This window comes from Onychomys torridus, chromosome 9 (assembly GCF_903995425.1).
Source record: "Onychomys torridus chromosome 9, mOncTor1.1, whole genome shotgun sequence".
In the NCBI taxonomy this organism is placed as follows: domain Eukaryota; kingdom Metazoa; phylum Chordata; class Mammalia; order Rodentia; family Cricetidae; genus Onychomys; species Onychomys torridus.
Window position 1 is genome coordinate 51,473,552 of NC_050451.1, and position 17,820 is coordinate 51,491,371.

Here is a 17,820-nt window from a genome sequence, read left to right on the forward strand (position 1 = left end):
ACTGTAACTCTCAGCCCCTTCCCTCTTTATGATCTCACTTCTCAAAAGAGTTCTTTACAGTCACCATAGTATAGTTCTTCACTTGGAACTTGTCTTAGTTAAGGTTTCTATTGCTGTGATGAAACACCATGACCAAATTAAGTTGGGAAGGAAAGGATTTGTTTGGCATTGTATTCCATCACTGAAGGAAGTCAGGACAGGAACTCAACCAGGCAGGAACCTGGAGGCAGGAGCTGATGCAGAGGCCATGTACAGGTGCTGCTTACTAACTTGCTCCCCGTGGATCGCTCAGCCGGCTTTCTTATAGAACCGGGACCACCAGCCCAGGGATGGCACCACCCGCAATGGCCTGAGCCCTCCCTCCCCCATTGATCGCTAATTAAACGCCCTACTGGCTTTTCTACAGCCTGATCTTAGGGAAGCGTTTTCCCTCTTCTCAGATGACTTTAGCTTGGTGAAGCTGACATAAGACCATCCACCACAAACGCCAACCACTGCAGTCAGCCTTCCAGGACCATCAGCCTGCTCAGGTTACTGGCTGATTAGGAAGGCCCATGTGGACTTATCCACAGTGGGTCTGACCTTTGCAGCAGTGCTGGTTGCGTCCCTCTGAAATGCTCCCTGCAGTATGGAGCATCACTCACGGTTCCGGCAATGGCCTCTTTGTGCACCCTTAGCATAAGATTGTGCTGGCTTTCTTCTGTTCTCCAGCTCTTCTGTCCTTGGTTGTTCTCTAAGCAACTCTGGTCCAGCGCTGGAGTCAGTCCACATTTGCTCTAGGCCTTGGTTCAGTTCTCTCTGTATAGTCTCATCTACACCATGACTTCATTTGCTATGCATGGGACAAGATGAGCTTTGTGTTTCTGTCTAGACTGTACTCTAGGGTTCTGACTTCCTTCCTAGTGTTTCCAGTTGAATGTTCCAAGTGAACCCCAAACTTAGCACATCCAACATGAACTCATCCCTCCTCATTCCTGTCCCCACTACAGTGACTGAGGCCCTTGTGTTGTGTTGCACAAGTTAAGGGTCGTGGCCCTCTAATGACTTGGTCTTTCTCTAGTCTGTCACTTAACTGATTTTACCTGTTTGTCAACATCCTTTCCCTCCCCCATTCCTTTCGCCCCTTTTCACCCCCACCTCCTATCCCTTTACTCCTCTCCTCCTTACCTTCCTCAGTTGTCCCTTCACTGCCATCTCATAGTTATTCTGACCAAGTTGTCTTCCATATTAGGACTCAAAGGAGCTTTATAGAGATGAGTTTGTAATCTTATCTACCAGTGGAACCTTTAATGGCTCCCCTGATGCTTAGGAAACAGGGTAAACGTTTTTAGATAGCCAATGGGACCCTGAAGGTCTCACCCTACCCACAACTACAGCCTTGGTTTGAACCATGCCACTTAGCTCAGTATTTCACCTTAGCAGCCTAGGTCTCTTTTCTCTGCTCACCATGTTTTTTCACAGGGTAGGGACTGAGTCTGGTTGTTTTTCAGGGTCTCTAGCACCCAGGACTCTTCAATTTTAAATGCTTTGTAAACATTCAGAATCAACAAGTGAGTGAATGAATGAATGAATGAATGAGTGCTTGGATGACGATAAGATCCATGGAGCTGACATATAGTGGCTAGGAACCCAGGCTCTGGAGTCTCACTGCCTGAATTGAGTCACAGCACTTCTACCCTCTTCTCTGTCACGCACGCTGCACAAGGTTCTTTGCTCTCTTGTCTCCTTCATCAGTGGGGATGATAATTGTATTCATTTTATATAGTTTGTATCAGGATGACACATGGAAAACTCCTAAAACAGCCTGTGCATAGCGTGGATAAAAATTAGCTCCTGCCAAGGTCGCTGGCAGCAGCAGCAGTCTCTGTAGCCAGTATTCATGAATCTTCCAAACCCATGTCAAGTGGATTTAGTAGGTCATGGCCGGGGGAAGAAATGCCCTAGTGGAAGCATCTTTTGTCTTTGCTGAATCATCACAGTAATTCTCCAGTAATTCACAAAATGTAGAGCACCAAAAGCTGTATTTTTCTGTAGACATGTTTAAGTTAATGCCATTTCAGCTTCATCACCCTTAAAAAGAGGGTAGAGGGACTGGGCAGGTGGCTCAGTTGGTACACTGCTTGCCCAAGAAACTGAGTTAGAATCCCAAGTACTTAGATAACAAGCCAGATGTAGTGGCATGCCCCTGTAATCCTAGTATAGGGAAGGCCGAGATAGGAGCATCTTTGGAGATTGCTGGGCAGCTATTACTGCCAAATCGGTGAACTCCAGGTTCAGTGAGTGACCCAAGGTCAAGGTGGGTGGGTGTAGTGTATATGCATATATGTATTTGTGTACGTGGATGGATACATATTCACTTGTGAATCCGAAGACGGAGTTCAATGTTGGGTATCTTCCTCAATTGTCCTACAAGTGTTTTGGACCTGTCTGACTGACTAACTTGTTGGCAGGGGTGAATGTGTTTTCTGTCTCTACATCCTGTGCTGGGGTTACAGGTCAGCTACTACAGCCACTGGCTTTTACATGGATTCTGGGGTGATAACAAGTGTATTACCTGCTGAGCCATCTCCCCAAGTCCCTACAGTATTTTTCAGCAATAGAAATCAATTTTCTTTACTATACCCATCAAATAAAAGAATATTCTCTGTAGGCATAAGATACTTTGCTGATTTCCATATGGCCTTCATCTCTTTGAGAAATTAGAGTCATGCCAGATTTCTCCAGTCTTGTTCAGACCCCATGTTTGAATCACTGGGCAAGTCTTCCTCTCTCTGGCACCTTGACCGCAGCAGAGCCACGGGTCATGTCCCCAAAGAGCCCTCTGATGCTTGTTTTTGGGCTGTAAGGCTTCAGAACTCACTGAAGCCAGAGTGTGGGGAGGGACGAGCATTCTGTCATTGCGGAATGTCTGTCAGCTGCTTTTGATCCCGGCAGTCATGAGGGCTTACATCATCAGAGAAGGGTGTGGTGTTAGTCTGCCCTGGTCTCTGGGGTTCGGTGCTGAGCTGTGCAGTGACCTAGGGTGTTGTAACTAAAGGTGGGTTTTCTTTCCAAGGTGTGTGCTTCTTGCTGTTATGTACCCACCCAACCCCAACACACACACTACAATTTGGATCTATGCTCCACACCACTCATCTCCAGCTCCTCCCCATTGCAGATGCAGGAACAGCTGTTTTCCCCATTACCAGGGAATGGCTGTACACTTTCATATACTATCAATATTAGACCTTTATCTCAGAGAAGATTGAAGAGGGACTGCTTACCACATTGACACAAAGACCAGCATGGCTTTCCCGTCAGCAGCCATCACATGGGTCCAGTTGGTTTCCTAGATTAGAGAGAAGTCAAAAACGTTAGAGCGAGCCAGGCATAGTGGTACATGCCTGTAATTCCAGCTACTTTGGAGGCTGAAATGGGAAGATTCTCAATTCAAGGCCAGCATGGGCTACTTAATAAGACCCCCCCACACACACACACACACATACACACCTCAAAAAAGGAGTGGAACTGGTTCTTTACCCTTGAGCTTTCTGTTTGGGTAGGACAGGAAGGGTGTCTTCCAGGGTACTTACTAAGCGGAGTCATGGTTCGGTGTTTGGTATGGTTTTCTAAGTCCGGATCCCCCTCCTGATTCTTCCATTGGATACTCTGGGGTGATATTCCCTCGAGCTTCCTCCCTCCTGCCCACTCTTCCCTGTTAATCTGCCCTGTAGCTTCACTGTCCTGCTCTTCCACTTCTCAGGACTGTGCTGCCGGCTGCTGCTGCTGTCCTGAGCCCCCACTCAGGCTGCAGAAACCGACTGACTGTGCCTTCAACCTGGATGTCTAAAGACACTTTAGATTTAGCCCATTGTCCCTTGTTCCTTTAGTAAATGGCATCATGCAGAGCCCCATCCAGAAACATAAGCCACATCTTCCCTCAACCCCAGAACTGTCTACAGTCTGTTCACTAGATTTAAAAATGTTTCTATCCCTTATAGTTTTGACTGTGGCCCATTGCAGTAACCCACTAGACTGCCCCCTCTGTCTGTTGTCTCCTATTCCCTCTTTTTCCTCATACCCAAACTTATAGTTTAATTTCACCTCTCCTTAGGGTATAAGTAGTTCTCAACAACTTCAGGAAGAATAAAGTTGAAAGCACTTTTTTGCCCCTACTTGTCAATCTGCCTATCAGAGTTCTACTACCAAATATCACATGTGTGGTTGACATCCATCCCAGGAATGAGGAGCCATATTACTAAAATCAGATGCTAGCCCTCATACCTGACCCCTGCTCTCACACCTCCCCAGGACTTACCCTGCTTTTAAGACTAGACCTGGAGACCCAGAGCCATCCCAGTGAAAGGCCATCTGCACAGCTTTGTTGGAAGGTCCTTAGTTCACACTTGCTACCTTAACATGTCTGAATATTCCATTTATATCCTTTTGTATTTAATAAAATGACACATGAAGTCACTGAAGTATCTGTCAAATCAGAGGAATTTATCTGTTTGGGAGTAGGATGGGAAGGTAAATGTGGTGTTCCTTTGTTTTCTCTTAGCATGAGTAGCTTCAAGACAGGAAATATATGCAATGGCATTTCCCATTCTCTGTAGAGAACATTGTGAAATTGGATTCTGGGAAATACTTTTTAAGTGAATAAAAACCTAACCAAGCCAGGTACAGCCTCAAATTCCAGCATGCAGTAGGCTGAGGAAGGAGGGTCTCGAGTTCAAGGACTGCCGAGGCTACACAGACAAGCCAATGAACAACACAGAGGCCTTGGCTTCCAGTCACGTGTCAGTAATAATTCCTTATATGGCAGAAATGGTTTTCATTTCTGCAGTAGGTAAACTTTCCCCTTTTGTGGGGGAAGGGGTTCCGAGACAGTGTTTCTCTGTGTAATATTCCTAGCTGTCCTGGAACTAGCTCTGTAGACCAAGTTGACCTTGAACTCACAGAGATCCACCTGTCTCTGCCTCCCTGGTGCTGGGATTAAATATGTGCTGAACTTTACTTTTGATAAACAATTATTTTATCTGAAATTGAAGAGAATTTGTTTTTAAACAATGATTAATCATCTTGAATTAAGTTTTTTTGTAAGCTTATCATTTTCAAGCTAGTTTCCTTACCTCTCCCCACCATCCAGTTTTTGTTGGTTTTAGGGGAGCAGGATTGTCTAGGTATAACCCTGGTTGCCTTGAACTCTGTGTAGACTTGCCTCAAACATGTAATGACCCTTCTTGAGTTCTGGGGTTATGGAGATTCTCCAACGTGTCTGGTGAACTAGTTTTCTTTTTGTGAGTACTGTGTTTTTGATTAATAAGACTTGGTTTTATTTGTAATTTTGACTTTAGTTATTGTTATGTACATTTTATGTACATATTTCTTTCTTTGTTTTTTTTCTTTTTGTTTTTTGAGACAGGGTTTCTCTGTGTAGTTTTGGTGCCTGTCCTGGATCTTACTCTGTAGACCAGGCTGGCCTCGAACTTACAAAGATCCGCCTGGCTCTGCCTCCCGAGTGCTGGGATTAAAGGTGTGCACTACCGCCACCCGGCCATATTTATTTCTTAAATAGTGTTCAGGACTGAAAGAACTGTGGACTTAAAGCCAGAAGAAGATGTAAAGCAAGTGGATAAGGTGAGATGCAGGATATGGTGGCTTAACTGACCCAGGAAGTGAACATTGGTCAGTCTTGAGGTTTGAGTCAACGGCATTTATTGTTCTAATTCTCAGACTGACTAGGAGAAACAACACCATAGTAATGGGCTCTCTTCCTTCTTAAATTATTGGACTGCCTGTTAATTGCACCCATTTTTATGTAATTGGACTGTGGGAAGCATTGACCCTCCAGTTGAGAAGTCATATTTCCTACTTCAAAGTCTGCTGTTGATGTGAACCAAGTTGTTTCATTCTTCCCTAGTGGGTTCTTTAAATAGTAAATAAATTAGTATCTGTCGCACTTATTTACAGTAACCCTCACAGAAAAAAACTAATTTCATATTTGTATAGCATGATACTATTTTATGTCCTTCAAAATGTGTTAGTATTAACAGAGAACTGCTCTGTCTAAATTAACATGCTCACGGTAGCATTTTTTTTTTTTTTTTTTTGCTGCCTCAGACCCTGGAACTCCAGGACATCCAACACTTAAGAAAGGGAAATGAAATGCCTTTCCTTAGCTGCTCCAAAGTGGAAACAACAGTCTAGCTGAAGTTTTTAGTGTACCAATCATGACCTCATTTATAAAGTTTTTGCTTCCATGAGGCAGCTTTTTTGTGTGTTCTGAATAATTTTCTCCAAAGTTTTGAGCCATTTTTAGAGCATCAGCAGCTAGCCTTTGTGGTTTGGGTGAGAATGGTCCCCATTGCCACACGTACTTGAACACTTGGTCCCCAGTTGATGAAACTGTTTGGAAAGGATTCGGAGGTGTGTCCTTGTTGGAAGATGTGCAGCACCTGGGGCGGGCTTTGAGGTTTCAGACGCCCGTACCAACCCCACTTAGCTTCCTCTGCCTAAGTCATTGTGTCTCAAGATGTACTCTGTTATCCACTGCTCCAGCCCCAGGCCTGCCTGCTGCTTTGCTCACCGCTGTGATGGTCATAGACTCTAACCCTCTGAAACTAAGTCCCTAATTAAACACTTTTTAAAATGAATTGCCTCAGGCTGGGTGGTGGTGGTGCACACCTTTAATCCCAGCATTTTGGAGACAGAGGCAGGCAGATCTCTGTGAGTGCAAGGCCAGCCTGGTCTACAGAGTGAGTTCTAGGACAGCCAAGACTACACAGAGAACCCGTCTTAGAAAAAAAAAACAATAAATAAATGAATGAATAAATAAATAAATTGCCTCGGTCCTGATACTTTATCACAGCAACAAAAGAAATAACGGAGATACCTATATAAATTAACGTCCAATGTCATTTCTTGCTTAATGTTACAGCCTAACTTTTATTATAATATTATTTAAAATATCCATTTCCTTTTACTGACCATGAGAGTAATGAGGCTTGAACAGGGGCTTTCTTTGTATAATACATCTGTGATTTTGGCCTTGAGATGGACACTCCCATTTTTTGAACACCTTCTAAGAACATTTGTTCTTAAGATTCAGAAATTGGCCTGAGGCTTTTTGGATACATCGGTAAGCCTTTACCTCTTGATCTTCTTCTATCTTGAACATCAACACAACTCAATGGTAGGGGAAAGCATAAAAGCATGGATGAGAAAAGGTGATGGCAGGTAATAAATTATGCACCAGGTAAGCCACTGGGGAACAACCAGACAGTTGAGCGGTGTAGAGAGATCTTGAAATTTCTAGTTTACTGTTTTATGTATAAACCAAAGTTTATGGAAGAACATGCAAGAAAAAAAGCATGTGTTAGTTTTTCATCACTCTGACAAAATACCCATGAAATAACTTAAAGAGAAGAAAGGTTTGCTTTGCCTCTCAGGTTCAGAAATTTCATTCCCTGGTTGCATGGGCCTGTGGTGGCACAGTATATTATGAAGGAACACATGGCAGAAGGTCCTTGTTTACTTCATAGTGGCTTAGACACAGAAGACAGGAAGAGGCTGGGAACCAGTATCCCCTAGGAGGGCACACTACAATGACTTCCCCACTAGGCCCCATCCCCCAAAGATTCTACCAGTAGTGACACCCTATGACCAAGAAGACTTTGACACTTGGGCCTTGGGCAACAGTAAAACTCCAAACTAGCAGTTTCTTGTAGATGATACTTTCCATATGGAAAGATAGTCGGCTGCTATTACTGCACACACCCCAACTTTCTTTCCTTCCCTTACTCTACTTGCTTCTGTGTGCCATGCATCTCAGTCAGAAATGTGCTTTGAGGTTTCCCACACAGCTGAGAGAGGCTTGAAGCTAAAGCTTTTCCTTCCCTCCACTTCTTAAACTACCCCGGGCAGGAGGGTCCCTGGTCTTCCAGAGGCAGCAAAGGGCACCTAGCCTCTCAGTTCCTGGGTGCAAGATTTCGTGATAGGCAGCAAAGCCCCTTTTCACCACTGCAGACGGTCAGGAGCAGGGCAGGCAAGCCAGCAGGATCTGAAGTCAAGAGGAGCCAACCTCAGGCCAGCTGAGTCACTGAAGCTAGCCTCTCCCAAAGTGAGGTCAATGAACGGAAGCCACTTTATCACAACTCTGAGACCTGGTCTTTCCACTCCCACTTCCTGATGATGGACAGATTGAATGCAGAAGCAGCAGGAGGCTCCAATTGTCTTCTCTTCAGCCAGACATTAATGAGACTTGTCAAAATGGAAAACAGTACAACTCTTGTCACTAAGTTTTGTTTATAAAAAGTTCCACTTTTCATGAACTTTATTAGCCAATATAAATTTGTTATATTGACGTAATATTTTATAACTTCATCAGGTTTTATTTCTAGTATAGGTATCAATTCATAGAACCTAAATAAACGAATGACCTTTCGAGTCCTGAGTAGTTTTCAGAAGTATGCAAGTTCCAGAACACTGTTGTGAAGCCTGTAGACTGCATACCTCACACCAAGCCCACCCACTTTTTGAGTTCTAATTCAAAAAGTCTAACTTTCCTTACTTCTGTCTTTTTGGGATACCTGCCAAAAGCCTCCATGTGCCTTCCCTGACACCCCGGGCTTCCTCTTTGTTGCTCCAAAGACTCCCTTTTGTTGGGGTTTTCAGCTTACCTGCCTTGTTGCTTTTCTGTCAAGCTGTAGTAAAAAGATTCTCAAGTTTGGGAGAAAAAAACAAAACAAAACCAAACAATCTTAGAAGGTCATTTTTAGCATTATTATTCTAGGATTTGGAGTTTATTTATGGGCATCTTGAGTATTGTTCTGATGTAGAGGTTTCACTGTGCCCCCGCCCCAGCTCCCTGCCGCTCTCCCCCTCCCCCCCGATTGCCATCAACATCTCCCACCAGAGTGGTATGTTTATGGTCAGTAATGAACTCTTGTGGACACATTATCACCCATAGTCCATGGTTCAGGGTTCATTCTTGACGCTGTGCATTCTCTGGGTACGGACAAGTGTCCATGACATGCAGCCAACACTGTATTGTACAGAGTAGTACAATCGCCCTGCAAGTCCTCTGTGCTTAGCGATGACTTCATGGATGCTCCAGTGATGAGAGAATGGAAGCTGAGTTGTTTTGCATTCATTGGGTTTCCTTACAGAGCAGCAGACATCCCAAGGGATGTATGAAACAGGTTGGCCGGCACAACTTCCTTGCAAGGCCTCTGCTCACAGGCTCTGACTCGTCTTGGAACATCCTCCCTTGCAACCAAAAGAGTGTGCATGGAACCTAGAAAAACTGTGTGTGCAGATTGTTAGGAACAGCACAATTTGCGTGAATCACAATGTAAATTTGATTCAGAAATCCCTGAAAACAGACAAAAAGTCGACACCGCTAATTCGGGAGGTATGTGATAAAAATGAAGGCAGTTTTAAAGGTGACACTGATTTTTCAGTCAGACTCATGTAGGAGTTCCTCCAATTATTAAAACTAGAATTACCGTATGATCCAGCAGTCCTACTTAGGGGTGCCTGTCTAGTGGAATTGAAAGCAGATATTTGCAGAATTCATAGTAGCCCAGAGGCAGCAATAAGCTAAGTGTCTGTCAAGAGATGAATAAAGAAAATTCGGTGTCTATATACGATGTAATATTTTGCATCCTTAAAAGTAAGAAGAAAATGCTGTTTCATGTGACAAATATCAGTAAACCCAAGGACATCATGTTCAGTAAAATAAGCACAGTTCTGCAATTGCAAACTAAACAGCACTGTTAAATTCACTTGCATAGACATCTCAGGAAATCATAATGACAGAGAAGAAACGTTCGCATGGAGGACCTGTATGAACACATACTATTTGCGCCCAGCTCTCTCTTTGTATTGCATTCTTCCTTGTAAAGAATCCCAAGCGTTCAACATCCATGTTTGATTTACACTTTGAAATCTTGAATATAAGTTCCTTTTTAGAAAAGTAAAATACAGTATGTAAGCCTGTCCTCCCTGGGTGGGAGGGGATGCGCTCTGCTTGTACTAATCTGTGGTTAACTAACTCTAAAAGCCACATGTGTGTTTCAGTAAACTCAACAATAAAGGAGTACATTGAGTGATTAAGGAGCTGATCGGTTTTGTCTTACTACTGTTAAATTTAATGCTAAGTTTAACCCAAAATCTAAGTAAGAACCAAATATTTAATGTAAGGGAAATAGAAGGGTGGTTCCCAGAGCTGGGGGAGGGGGAAGCAGGACCTAGGTCAAGTGTTAAATATCTTCACACTCATTCTCACACCCGTTCACCTTCAGTTGTAATCAGAACACTCAGTAATGTATTTGACAGTGTTCTGGACACTTCTGTAAACAGACTCATCTACCATAAAGTAAGAAATTTACTAATATCACATTCCCAACTGGACTTCGCCTGTAAATACCTAATGAGTGTAGTTGTAGAGCGGTACTCCTCTGTCTCCATAGAAACAGTCTCTCTGTGGCCATCAAACCTGTGTGTGTGTGTTCAGCAGGTGTTATGGGAAGAAAAAAAGTCGCCAGGAAATAACTGCTGACTCACTTAGATCCCTGACAGAGAACAGATTCCCATGGAAGGACAGCCTTTGTAATTGTGAAGAAGAGTTAGCGTGTCATTTCCATATTACAGAATTGGGGTGAGCTGCTTTTAAGGATAAGAGTTCACTACCTAACTTGCATTATTATCTGAGGAAATATATTGGAAACAATAGAAATTTAATTACTTGTTTTCTTTAAATTAAAATTGTGAGTTCATATTAGGGACATTAATCTTTTTAATGTTTTATTTCTTTCATTTTTTGAGAGTATAATATAATTGCATTGTTGTTTCTTCTTCCTGCCTCTCTCTCTCCACCTCCCATATACCCATACTTGCTCTCTTTCAAGTTCATGTCCTCATTCTGTATTAATTGTTATGTTCTACCTATATACTAGCATACGTGTAACCATTCAGTCTGTATGTAAGTTGTATGAGTTGTTCAGTCTGTATAATGGTAGTTGTATGCATGTTTTCAGGGCTGACCTTTGGTATTGGGTAACCTCTGGTGTGCTTTTCTCTGAGGAAGATTTATTTCTCCCACTCTAAATATTCCTTAGTTTCCTGTAGTTCTCTGTGTAGGGTGGAGGTCTTGAGGGCTTTCTCCAGTCCACATTAACATGCCTATTGTTGGTGTCATTGTTCAGCTCATGTTCGGCAATCATGTTGGTGACTTCTGACATTACTAGCAGGCATAGGCTCACATAAAACTCCTTGTTCCTCTAGCTTTTACAGTCTTCCACACCATCTTTCTCAATGATCCCCGAGCCTTAGGTCTAGTAGTTGTATTATAGATATCCATTGGCACTAGGCTCCATAACTCTGCATTTGATTGGTTATGATTTTCTGTAATGGTCTCTTATCTGTTGCAAAGTTTCCTTGATATCGGGTTCAGGATTATACTTACCTGTGGGTATAAGAATAAATCATTTATACTATAGTTAGAGAGTCTGCTAGTTTAGTAAAAGAGCAGTTATAGGTCCATGACTTCACAGGCAGATTTCCTTCTTATTAAGCAGGTCTTAAATCCATGTAGAGAGTTGTTGGTTACTGTTAAGTTATATGTGTCACTGCTGCACCCATAGGGCTATCATGCCATGCTGGTCATTGTGGTTCATAGGTATGCTGGGTAGGACTGTTGATTGCTTCCCTCTTTTGGAGCTTGCATGGTACCCATATCCATTGCGCCAGCCTAGATGGGTATCCCTACCTCTGCCACAACCAACTTCCAGGCTTCAGACAGGACCTTCCCTGCCTGTCCCCTAGCCTACAGGCCCAAACCATACCACATCTAACTTCTCCACCCAACCAGATCTAACCCTTCACTCCAAGCTTGGACCAGGGCATTCATCCTACACACCAGCCTAGTCTCTGTCCCCCTGACTTCATTCCACCTAAGCCACTTCCAGCCTCTAGGCTTAACCTGCCCACACATCTTCTCTTATGCCCTAACTACTCTGTCCATAGCAGAACTAACAAAAGAAGTCCATATACTCAGTTCTCACGGCAAAACTAAAAACTGTATGAAAGGTCAAGCCAGTATTTCACCTCCAAAATCTACTCTTCTGTAAAAATACTTGCCAATGAGAATTACCTAGGTGAACCCAGGATACAGAATTTAAAAGAACCACCATAAACTTCATTAAAAAAAAAAAAAATCAAGGAATTTAAAGAAAGCACAAACAGCTCAGTGAAGTTAAAGAGTAAGAACTTAAGGACAATAAACATCGAGTGATGCCCAAGAAAACACAAGCACAAGGCGGATGGAAAGGACAGAGGCGGCCCAGGACTTGAGATGGAATTCAATAATGAGATAAACATTGAAGAGGACTCCAGCTGAAACAAAGATGGAATTGGAATTGAAAAACCCAATGGCTCCACTAGAAACTTCAAGGAAAGTGACAAGTGGAGTGAATCATGCAGAAGACAGAATGTTAGGACTGGAAGATGAAGTAGAGGAGCTAGAAGAAAGAAGCAAGGAACATTGAAATCAGACCTAAAACCACAGGGAGGGAACATAAAGAAATGTGGGATACCATGAACAAATCAAACCTTCACATTAGAGGCACAGATGAGGGAGCAGAACCCCAAGTCAGTGGCATGGGCTAGCTTAGCAACCTCTGAATGTGTGTCTCTCCTCTTCAGGGACGGCTTTGTGTAGCACACACAGTGCTTTGAGTCTGGGGATCTTTGTGACCTTTTGCTAGGTGATGAAGCATATGCCGTTATTTCTCCCTTCGTTCTTTATGATTTGGGCTGAGTTCTTTATTTGGGTGTGACCTTGGTGATTGCTTTTGTTCATTTTTCTGAGATGAAAGTCCTTTTAGGGAATGTAACTATAGTTTAGTTTTCTTGATAAAAGTAGACTTATCATGCATTCTAGTCAACATATGTCTTTGATACACCACAAACAGTTGGTAGCTAATAATCTAATTTTAGATTCTGTGTTTAATCTGAAGTAGTGTTAGATTTTAAAAAGAATGAGAGGTTGTTGGCAGGCTTTCAAATAAAGCAAGGGGGTTGGGGATTTAGCTCAGTGGTAGAGCGCTTGCCTAGCAAGCACAAGGCCCTGGATTCGATCCTCAGCTCTGGCAAAAAAAAAAAAAAAAAAAAATCAAATAAAGCAAGAAACTTAAAGTGTAGGTTACAAAATTATTATTGTGCATCGGATGTTTGTTTGTGGGGAGGGGTACATACATGCTGAGGATAATTTTGTGGAATTGACTTTCTCCTTTTTATTTACCATGGATTCTATAGATTGAACTAAGATCATCAGGCGTGCATGACAGGGGCTTAAGCTGCTGAGCCATCTTGCTACCCAGTAGGTTTTTTAACGTGTAAGGTGCTGTGGCTTCATCATCAGGATTCTTATGGATCTGTTTTTTTGATCCTTACCAAGCAGGTGAAGTGGTGGACCGTGCTTAGAACTGTGTAGTATTCCTTGACTGATTGATCAAACCAGAACAGAGAGACAGAATGACTCCAGGACCAGAACTTGTGATGTGTAGGGTCCTAAGGATGACCAGAAAACGAAATGGCATGTTTCATTCCAGTGGATAAAAACACATTATACTGCCTACTGGCACCTTTCTTAGGCTGACAAGAACTCATTAACAAATGGGATTAGTTGAGGGAACTCGTATTACCGAACAAAAGCCATGGTGTCTATTTGACAGATGTATGTCAAGTGCAAATGGAAAGTGATAACAGTTCTTGTGAAGTGTTCCAGAGTGTTGTGATTGGCATGTGTTTAGCCAAGCGTGGACTTTTTACAATTTTTTAAAATGACAGGACATGTTAGCAGCTTAAAAAAATTAATACAGCCCAATTAAAGTAATTTTACCATCTGATTGACTGATTTTGCTAGGCTTCGTTTTCAGAGGAATTGAGAGACAGAGAAAAGCAAAACAGTGGCTGCAGATGTTCAGCCAGTTAAAGAGTTTAGAAAGATCTGAGTGTATTCTCCATGGAAGACATTTCAGTTGAAGTATTTTTTTATAAAGAAAAACTTTAAAATTATAGCGCCGAGGATGAGGATGTAACCCAGTTGGCAGAGTGCTCTCACCTAGTATGCATGCAGGCCTGGCTTCTGTCTGCAGCACTTCATAAATGGCACTTTGGTGCAAGCCTGAAGTCCCAGCACTCTGGAGGTGGAGGCAAGGGTTTGGATCACATAGGGAGTTCAAGGCCAACCTGAGCTACTTGCAACCACACTCAAAAACTTCCCCAAACTGCAATTTCAACTCAGGATGCCACAATTGCTTATTTGTTTATCAGTGAATTTTTCAATACAAAAGATCCGATAAGTAAATACAAAGGCAGGATATTGAGAGAGGGAAAGATTTTAATTATTAGACAGTGGGTTACAAAGTCTAGTAGTCAAAACCTTTCTATACTTTAGTGAGAAAATTACAGAATACAAAGTGGCATGAGTCACTGTGTCCGTGGCCTCAGGAGTTACTGTTACCCATATCCCTTGGGTTTACTGTTACACTCTTAACCAAAGCCCAGACAGAATACCTGCTTCCTCTGCTGCTTTCTCACTTTAGAAGCACTCACTGCTCTGCTAGTCCCAAGATCTGACATTGCCAGGCTGCAGATGGGGCTAGGTGAAGCCATTTCCCAGAAGGAGATGCTAAAGGCCTATCAACTAGTATCACAGTCCAAAGGAAGGCAGAGAAAGCTGCAGGGAAATCCCCTCGCCTTCCTTCCCTCCCATGTCCTTACTTCTGTCTGTCCAGCCAACAACCTCCAGTGTGCTGGAGATCTGACTGGCCTTCTCTGAGACTCAGGCCAGCTTGGTGGGGATGTGCCAGCATCTTTCTTGGTTCTTTCTCTCTGTTGGTCCTTTGCTGATGTTGCTGGAATTTCATGCCCAGATCTAGTGTTCAACTGAAAACTACCTCGGAGTCAGTTTTTTTGTTTTTGTTTTTTTTGTCTTAGGGGGCTTTTGGGGGTGGTGGTGGTAAAGCAACATCTAAACAAAAATTTATACTAAACATGAAAGTGCCAAAAGAAAGAAAAGAAAAGAATCCATATATGTAAACATTAGTGCACATTCAACTACATTGAGATGCCATTTTCTTGTACATTAGTTTGGCAAAAGTGAAAAGATGAACAAGTCTGTTGCTGAAATTGAGTAAATCACTGTCGTGTGATGGTGGAGACTGTGTGCCTTTATGCCTCATGAAGAGGGATATGGCAGTATTCAGTCTTTGAGTCAGCAATCTCTTCTATGCATCCGGCCATGTGGGTGTACATGCTGTTTTATAAAAGTGCAAATTAGCAGACAAAGTGACCATTTAAAAAGGGCAGGACTTCACTAAACTAAGTGAATCCTGGAAAAATAGCTCTGATATATTTTAAGGGAAAATAGCCATTATCCGATTTTTATACAACCTAACTAAACAAAACCCCTAAATGTGTATTTCCCTCTGTGTATGTTTACAAAATTGTTTACATAGTCTATCTGCTTAAAATGTAAGATTGACTGTGCAGACAGTTACTAACTTTCCCCTGTGTTTCCCTTGTATGTTTAATGTACTATAATATGCATTAAAATTAATTAGGTAATAGGTAGACAGTAGGATGGAAAAAAATAAGAGGATTTTTTTTCCAAAATAATTTAAAATATATGTAATCTGATTTTAATAGGTCACTTCTAAGGAAATAAATTTAAACTTTAGCCAGAATTTTATATTAGATATTTGTGAGTAGTAATATATTAGATATATATAAAATTCTGACCAGTCAATGTCTATCATTTCTTCATTAGACATACACTGTCATGTAACATACCTTCTGAACATTACAGCATCCTGTGAATTCATTTGTAAAAAAAAAGAATGAAATTGGTGAATAAAGGATGTCTGCCTGAATTGTTGATATTAAAAAAGCATTACCAATTAGTTTTCACATTCCATTTTTATCACAATCATATTATTACACTGTATAATAAAAGTATGATAGATTTCACCAAAGGACCTTTAAATATTTATCTTTGGTATACTTAAACACTAGCATGTGATTTCCATTGTTACATATACACATATACATACATCAATAAAAAGTGACAAGATCTCCCCAGAATTTTCCTTGTCTGTGTTTTTATTATCAATGGGAAGAAAATATTTTTTTTAAATTAGTTTACTAGTACAAAATGAGCTGGTAGTTTTCTATTTTGTATGTATGTCTTAAATCCTAAGTGAAAACCTGCATCATGTTATCTTATTGTATGCCTTGCCTTTTTCCAAGAGGAATTCAAGTCTTTTTACGTAGGCCAGTGAACCATTTCAGTATATTTAACATGAACTAAACAAATTTGCCCTGTTATCAGTTGTGTTTACAGCAGACATGTTTTCTCTGTCTGTGGTGGAGGCTCTGGAGAGAGATAGTCTTGTGTGAGGCTCCCACAATTAGTCAGCCAGACATGTCTGTCAGCTCCTCAGAGGGGGAGCTCTATGCTTCGTTTCAACTGTATCTGTCACGGTTTGAGTGAACTCTTCAGAAATGAGTAAACATGGTGCCACTCCTTGAAGGACTCACGATACGAGTTTAAACTGGCAAGCTGAGTAATGTTTTTCCCAAGAAAAACATTCGAAAGAAAATCCCTTGGTAGGTAAGCTTCTTATGGGGCCTGTGACAGAAACACAGAACCAAAGAAATGAGTGTATTCTATCATGCTACCCTATTTTACCTTTGTGACATCTGTCACAAAAATAACACGCTATTTTCACCTAAAAAGTGACATAATCTATGTGAACTCAGTAAGCACCTACTAGCAACAAAGGAATGTCCATGTCTGTCCTCCCTCCCACTTTGTAAGTCACCAGAGAAAAATTGGGGATGCTTCCAACTGTTGTGAAAAGCCTTATTGTTCTGTTGTAAGCCCAGATGAAAGCATTGCTTTATCCCATGTTGCTCCTTCATCCCTGCTCCACAATTCACCTTTAAAGATATGTGGGTATTTGCATTTGAGGAAGTGGAAGAGCTCAGTCAACCCTTGGCCAGGCATTGTAAATAACCTGGTTGGTGTCTGCATGGGCATCACCAACTGCATGGGTGCTTAGGGGAGACCCTTTTGTGTGCCCCCACAGGGTGTGCCCTTGTTGTCTAGATTTGTAAACACAACTAACAGACATGTTGACAATTCACTCTGCCAGGGAACTGTGCCATGGTTCTAGAAATACAGGAACAGAGCATGAGCAGTGGCAGGGAGCTTGGTGTAAGGAAAATGAATTGTAATGTTAACTGCAGACTCCAAATACCTAGCAGTATTTGCTCACTGCTGAAGTCTTTCGGTGTTTCCTGTGGCACCTGAGATTTTGAATCCAGTTAGAATTGGCATTGACCAGAACCCTGACTCAGAAAATGAGCTCACATGATTCTCCTCATATGAGAAAAGCCAGTTTGAGAGCTGTGAGGTAAAATTTCTGCTCTTGTGATGGATCAGAGTTTGGATTACTGTTGGAGATGATCACACATGCAAAGTTGATTGACAAGCCGCTAATGTTCCTTGTAATTCTGTTATGCAGCCTGTTTACCAAAGCATAATTGTTCATTAAAAACTTTACTTTTGCTTGAGGACTGCAAGATGACTCCACTGTTAGGAGCACTGGCTGCCCTTCCAGAGGACCGGGTTCAATTTCTAGCACCCACCTGACAGCAAACAACCATCTGTAACTAGTTCCAGAGGACCTGACATCCCCTTCGGGCCTCTGTGGGCACTGCATGCACATGGTACACAGACATGCATGCAAGCTAAACACCCAAACACAT

The 17,820-nt window shown here is 42.1% G+C and overlaps 1 protein-coding gene across 2 annotated transcripts in view; it reads left to right on the forward strand.

The window, feature by feature from the left end:
- Wdfy2 (WD repeat and FYVE domain containing 2) overlaps nucleotides 1–17,820 on the forward strand; it is a 144,699-nt gene that overhangs the window by 81,760 nt on the left and 45,119 nt on the right. The window lies entirely within an intron of this gene.